The following is an 8,054-nucleotide window of genomic DNA, read 5'->3' on the forward strand; positions in this document are numbered from 1 at the left end:
TGTTAAACCCTAGTCGCGTAAAACCCAGAATCGCGAACTCCTTGCGCCGTCGTAAGACCACACCGTGAGAGCTCCAACGCCTTCGTTTCTTCTTTTTCGAGTAATTGCGAGAACTAGCGCATCCTTCATTTTTGCAAGTCTCCTTCACAAATTCATCAACCTACAAACCTAGAGAAATCACAAAACATAGACTCAGAAACCCATTGTGAGTTCATCTCTCTCGCACAAACATAAACATGAGAAAACTCCCAATCTTGAAGGAGAGGCCCTGGGAGACACTAGACTCCACTCCAATCTCGAACTCTATGAATTGTGATTTGTTGCGTCTTTAATCTCGAACCCAATTTGATTTTAATAAACTCTAATTTGGTGATGAACCCTAAGCATCAATCGCTGAAGATGATGAAGGGAGGTAGAAGATGATGAAGGAAGGTTGAAGATGATGAACTCTAATTTAGGTTTCAATTATCAGAACTTTATTTTTTTATTTTTTAATTATACATACCACGTAACCTGTTTGAATATGTCACGTATAAAAAACTTACCATGTCAACGTGCCAGGTCATTAAAAACTTAACTCCGTTAAGTCAATTTAACGACAAGGGTCCAATTGAGTCAATTTTTCATTTTTAAGGACTAAATTGACGAAACCAATAAGACGGGATCTAACTAGAAAAAACTCACATAAATAGGTATTTTCGAAGGGGTTTAATCTTATAAATATTAATGAATTTTGGTTTTGCTTTTTAATAAATATTTTTAAACCTTTTCTCCATAATTTGTTTATTTATGCTTCTCTTCTAGATCTATTTAAATTACTTTATTTCATTATTTTTTCGAGATAAATAAAATAAAATGTTATGAATAATTTTTTTAGATAATAAAAACAAAATTTCAAATAATTTATCTGGATTAAAATCATATTTAATTGTTTTTTATATGTTTTTGAAAGTTGTTAGACGATGATAATAAGATATGAGAAAGGATGGGAGTTGTTAGAAGATGATAATAAGATATGGGAAAGGATGGAGGTTAATTTTGGAGGGGTCATTTCTTTCTATTTGGTATGGATTTCGACTTGTACCTCTTCAAAAATATTTAAAGAAGATTTGATCATATTATATTTATGGGAATGGTGAGATTCTATGGTTTAGAAAGAAAGAGCCTTTAACAATGCAGAACTGCACTTCGAGGTGTAAGATTAAAAAATATAAAAATTTTAAAAATAAAGTAGTTTTGAGATTTTGATTTTTATTTGAAAATTAATGTTTTTGAATATATATTTTTGGTAGAACATAATTGTTATGTTATTTTTGTTGGAATAATCGGTATCGTGCAACAAAAAAGGTTTTTAGAGTGGAAGATGTTACAGTCAATAACTAAGATAGGAATAGAGCTGTCAAAATGGGTAACCCGGCCCGATCCGACCCGACCCACCACGGGTTGGTGGGTTAAACGGGTTGGCTCATTGGTTCACTTAATTAACTTTTTTTTCACCTTTTTCTCAGATTCTTATAATATGTTACTTTGATCGATCAAAAGAAATATATTGTTATATATATTCTAAGCTATCAAGCGTAAAACAATTTAATTTAGTGAGACATACAAGAAACTATATATAGACGTTAACAAAAATATATAACACAAGATAAAATTGTCATGCTTGTAGATAGGTCTAAAAACAAGATAAAACAAATGATATATTCATGAATTATTCAATCTATAATATTATCATCTATTAAATTGGAGTCCTGAATGGATAAATCCACAGTATTATGCTCTCTTGAAGCATCTTCTTCTTTATCTCCATTTATAATATTATCCAATCTATAATCTTAGGGTTTTATTTGCGGAGGGGAATTTTTGGAAAGACAGCAACGCGAAAGGCTCTATTGCTAAGTAAATGTTGTGCATTTTGAATAATTAATTTGATTTCAATAAAAAAAGGATTTGAATAATTAATTTAATTTAATTAAAAAAAATAAGTGGGTTGGTGAGCCAACCCGACCCACCACGGGTTCAACCCATGTGAGCCGGGTTCTTAGTGAGCCGGGTCAAAATCGGCTCGCATAAAAAATTTACATTTTTTTCCAACCCAATCTGGCTCAAACCTGTGGTGAGCCGGGTTGGCTCACGGGTTTCAGCCCATTTTGACAGCACTAGATAGGAACAGTGAAATAATTCTTTTAAAAAATCTTGATTTTCTTTTAAGACTTTTATCAAACAGTTTAAATGCTAAAGAGATAAAGTTAACGAAAATCAACACAGAAAATTTTATCCTGGTTCAAATCAAAAGATTCTACATCAAGTCGTTAATCACTATAAACAATGATTAACTATTCACTAAAATATTGTTAATAGATTACAATAGAATGAAATAAAGAGTAAGAACAAAAAAAATCTTCCTTTGACAAACGAATGGAAGAACCTGTTGAATCAACTTGAAGAGATCTGCTTCGATCTTAGACTCATTAAACGCAAGCTTCTCTTATTCACAAGACTTGATATGAGCACACTAATACTTGAGAACTTCCTCAGAAAAATTCTATATTCTCAAATGACTTAGTTCCCTTTTCACTCTTAGAAAGCTTCCCTTAAGCACACAACTCTAATACTCTCAAAATAAAAATTTCTTTCTAAGAGTTATGGAAAACACTATTTATAGCCTAAGGTTTGTGTAGGGTCAGAAACTGAAAAGCCATCTCCCAACTTGCAGTGATAAGTGATTATCATAAGTGATAATCGATTACATAAACAGAGTTATTTCTATACAATTAATCCTACAAAATGCTTTTAAAGAAACTATAACAAGAGTCTTCAAGTCTTCATCTTGTAGCATCATCAAAACCATAATATCTTCAAGACACCAATGCTTCTCATTGACAATCTCCCTCTTTTTGATCAAAAATCTAATGTTAAAAGCATTTCTAATTTTCCTGCCCATATTTAGACTTACACACACATAAACATGTTAGCAATAACTGCATTAATTAGAAGTTTTTCTCTCCCTTTTTTATCATAAGCAAAAAGTAAAAATAAATACTCTCGCTCAAGTTTAACTTCCCCTCAACAAAAGAAAGATGCAATTTAAATATTATAAGAGGAAAAGAGTAATTAATCTAGAGCAGAGATAAATAACAAGATATCAAACAAACTCATATATCTCCTCTTAAATAGGTACCAATTATCACATAAGATGTCAATAAAAAATTTCTCCCTCTTTTTTATCATAATTAAAAAATCATCTCATCTTTATGCTCCTCATAAATTAGTTAACTTAAAAAGAATTTAGGTTCTTTAAAAATATTATTTCCCCTAAATGTAATATTCTCCTCAAAATAAAAAACAGATGCTTAAAAAAAAATTTTAAAAAAGTTTTTTTTAACGTTTCAACTTAAGATAATCGATTATTTGGGAGTCAAATTGTCCAAATTCATATTTTGAAACTGAGATAATCGATTATTTACGTTAATTTTTGAAAAACGTAAATTTGGGCCAAATTTTCAACCTAAGACCGCATTCATAAATTATTTTCAAAAATCTTAACAGTTATCAAGATACCATAGAGCTTTTTTTTTCTTTTGAAAATTTAACCTGCAAAACAAAACAATAGAGTTTTGGTTCCCATAATCTCATTTGGGTCCTTTGAGGTTATAGGCAAATTACTTTATATCAGGAATCCAAGTATATTTTTAATTTGGAACATCAAAATGATTAATTCTACATTTTTTAGAAGTGTCCCTTTTTCATACAATAAAAACATGTGACAACACATGGGTTTCTAAAATAAGTTGTTCCTTTTTCAACCCATACTCTACGGGTTCTTTTAAATTGATTCTTATTTTTAAGCACACTCTTATTTTTTAAAGACTTCTTCTTAACTCCATTATTTATACAAGATGCATATTGAGTAGCCTTCTTAAGCAAATTTTCTAAAATATCAATATTAAACATATGACTTTTGCATGATAGACATTCAATAGGATGTTCAACATTTGCAGATTCTTTCATTTCTAAATTTCCGATTTTATTTCTTAAAATAACTTCCTCATCTAATTGATTTAATGTCTCGGTAGGTTCCTATTTTCGTCCAAAATCTCAAATAGGTCTCCGACTTGTTCGGTGTCTCAATTGGGTCCTTATTTTTGTAAAATTGAATCAAATAAAGGTTTGCCATCAAATTGATCAAACGCCGTTAAGGAGAGTGTTACGTGGCATGCTGACAGTGTAGTTTTAATTTATGTGGCATTGAAAACGTGTGTCAATTGTATTTTTTTAATTTTTGAATTAAAAAATTAAGTGTACAGAGTAGAAATATAATTTAAGTAAGGGTTAAGTAAGGGAAAAGTTGGGAAATCAAATTAAATCAAGTGCTGAAAGCAATATTCTCCTATGTAATTGCGAAATCGAAATCAAATTGGGGGAATGTGAGTTTTTGGGTTCCTAGGAAAAAACAAAAGTGCGATCTACTTCGATTGGAAGCGCGATGGATAATGGAATGCAGAATTCACATTCTTGTTCTTCTTCGACATTCTTATCATATCATACTTCTCGAAGTCTAAGTAAATTATTTTCTTTTATTCTGATTCTAAATTATAAACTGGGGGCTTTTTCTCCAGAGAATCCTAAACAAGGGTCTGGACGTTTGTTTCTTTTGCTTGAATCAAGAATTTCAGTGTTGGAATCACTTTCTTTTTCTATTCCTTTGCTTTAGTCGCAATATAGAGAGATTTCTTCCTTTCTCTTTCTTCGGAGCCCCAATCTTTCTCTCTCACGAACCCTAATTCGGAGCCCAATTTTTTTTCCCAATCTGATTTGGATTTCTTAATTGCAGGGCTGCACTTAAATTTTTTTTATTTTGCCCAGTTTGCCCTTGAGTACATCTGATTTAATCTCTGTGCAATCCATTTTTTAATAAAAAATCAATTCAAACTCGTTTGTAATGCCACGTCTGATTAATTAATACACTGACCATGCTACGTAACCCAAACTTAAACGGTCGTTTGTCCAATTTGACGGCAAGCCTCTAATTGCTTCAATTTTACAAAAACAAGGACCTATTTGAGATTTTGGACAAAAATAGGGACCTACCGAAACATTAAAACTTTTCTAGAATATCAATATTAAACATATGACTTTTGCATGATAGACATTCAATAGGATGTTCAACATTTGCAGATTCTTTCATTTCTAAATTGCCGATTTTATTTCTTAAAATAATTTCCTCATCTAATGCCTTCTCATATTTAATTTGCAATTATTTAATTTTCAATTCTTTAAATTCCTTTTTCAAATTTTTATGAGCAACATTTAATTTTTCAGATTCATCAAGTAATTCAAGAAAAACCTTTTGTAAATCAAACTCACTAGTGTCAAAGCTAGAAGAACTTACTTGGCTTGTAGTGTTATCAATATTAGCTATCAAACACAAGTTTGCTTCTTCAACATAGTCACTTGAGCTACTTGAGTCATTATCATTCTAAGCAATGTAGGTCTTCTTCTCTTTGTGAATTTTCTTTTCCTTTCTTTCTTCATTTTTCTTGTTGTTTGGACAATCAGCTTTCACATGGCCTCTTTGACCACATCTATAGCATTTGTAGCTTGATGAAGAGCCTTTATTGTCCTTCTTTTTCTTCAACTGTTGGCTTCCACGTGATTCATTGTTGGCCATTAAGCATAGATTTTCTTGCTCATTTGAATCGCTTGAGCTTAAGGAGTTTGATGTAGAGCTTGAATCAGACAATGTCAATTTAACCACATCTGTGACTTTAACATGGGTGACTCTTAAAAACTCCCACATTTCCTAAATACTTTCATAAACATAAACTTTGAAAAATTCATCAAAGGTTAGTGCAGATAAAATTATATTTCTAGCCCTAATATCATATTGTGCCATTCTGTTTTCATCCAAAGTCCATTGTAAATAAGGTTTTTCTACCTATATATCATTTACAAAAATGGTGGGAACGAAATGTCCATTCAAAACAACTTCCCAAATATCCCTATCAATAGACTCCAAAAAAATTTGCATTCTTATTTTCCAAAAAGCATAATTTTCCCCCGTAAACAAAGGAGGCCTATCAATAGAAGCACCCTCAACATACATTTGGTTATGACCGTCCATTTTCGAAAAATTTAAAAAACTATCAAAGCAAGCTCTGATACCAATTGTTGAAACAATCAGTATTGCGCAGCAAAAAGGGTTTTAGAGCGAAAAGCGTGTTAACGGTCAATAACCAAGATAGGAACGGTGAAATGGTTCTTTTAAAAATCTTGATTTTCTCTTACTCTACTCTCCTTATTCACCAACTGTTTGATAAAAGTCTTCAAAGAAAGTCAAGATTTTTAAAAGAACCATTTCATCGTTCTTATCTTGGTTATTGAACGTTAACACGCTTTCCGCTCTAAAACCCTTTCCACTGTGCGATACCAATTGTTCCAACAATTTCTTTATTTTTATATTTTTGTTTAGGAGCAAAAGAGTCTTTTACATTTATTTAATCGGTGTAGAAATTAATTAAGGAGGTGTAGAAATAAAAAATATACAAATTAAATAATTTGAATATTTAATAAAATGATATTAAGTAAATCTTTTAGAAGATTTAGTTGTTGTTATTCTAAAAATTAGTTAAATGAAAATAAGAGTTATAATCTTGGTGGGTTTAAATATTAAAAGAGATATTATTATTAGAGAAAATCATTATAGATATTGTTAGATATTTTAAAAGATTACGTGGATTTGAAAAAGATTTGGTGGTTGATGATATTTTAAAAAGTAATTAAGAAAGAATGAGAGGGAATCTTAGTGGTTTTAGAGATAAACTAAGAGTTTTTATTAAAATTAAAAAGATAGAGATAGAATTGAAGAAGATAAAACAGAGAAGAGTAAGAAGGGGGTCTGCATTTTGTTACCCTAAAATCAAAAAACGAAAATTAGAAAGATAAGCAAGAGAAAAGAAGTTTTCTAGGAGAAAATAGAGCCGAGAATGAGACATCGAAAGGGGAGGACGATCGGTGACATTGTGAAGCTTTGATGATCTTTGAAACAAAAATCGTATGGGACCAGGTAGGGGGACTTAACCTGGGTTTCTTTCTAATGAATGATTGTTGTTTTGGTTTTGTATGATCACTGTTTAATTCATTTAAATGTTGATGATCGTGTACATGTTAGCATGTGAGTTAACTTCGATTGTATTTCATGAACTAGGGTGTTGTGTTGATTTTCGTTTCTTCCTCTTGTTTTTGGTATTATGTTTGAATGATTCATAAATGTTGTGGTGTCGTTACCTACTGTTTTGGTCCTTGAATGTGCTTGTATAATATACATTTAGCTTTAAATGATGGGCCTTTGTGTGCTGGGTGGAGGTTTTGAAGTACAGTGTCACTCGTTGTGGAGAGTGCATGGGTTTATGTATCATGGGAGAATTAATTTGTGAGTAAGGTTGTTGGACAATATGATTTGAGTATGGATAACTCTTTTGGCCGTGTGATGTGGGAAGAGGATGGTTCGTGTACTGATGACTCTTTTGGCTCTCAAATCTTTTATTTTTAAAGTTATCTCATTCTTAAAACCAGTTATATTTTTAAAATATATTTTAGTAAAAATTATTGTTGAGTTACAAGTTTATTATTGATAGATTTAGTTATGAAGAAGCCCGTACATAAGAACATGTGTCCCTATTGTAATTGTTGACAAATAAAATACATGTGAATGAAAAAAATCATGACAACAATGTTTTCAAAAGGAGGAGAATTTTCTTTCTGTGGTTAGTTTAAATGTAACTTTTGTTACTTTTTCATTCTACATTCTGCACATTATTGTTATTAAATGAGGAATCAACTAGAAAGGTAGTTCAAAGAAGTGTTTGAGTTAAGACTATGATTAAAATCAAATTGATTTATACTAGATAAAACTAATGATTATAGATTATGTTTTAAAGCAGTTGATCCAACTTGACATAATTATGAAAGTTGAAAATTAAGACATACTGGAAAATTATTTCATGGTAAAGTTATTGTTTTGCAAGGTGATTCTAGACAAACTTTGTCTATTG

This window comes from Vigna angularis, chromosome 6, assembly GCF_016808095.1.
Source record: "Vigna angularis cultivar LongXiaoDou No.4 chromosome 6, ASM1680809v1, whole genome shotgun sequence".
NCBI lineage: Eukaryota > Viridiplantae > Streptophyta > Magnoliopsida > Fabales > Fabaceae > Vigna > Vigna angularis.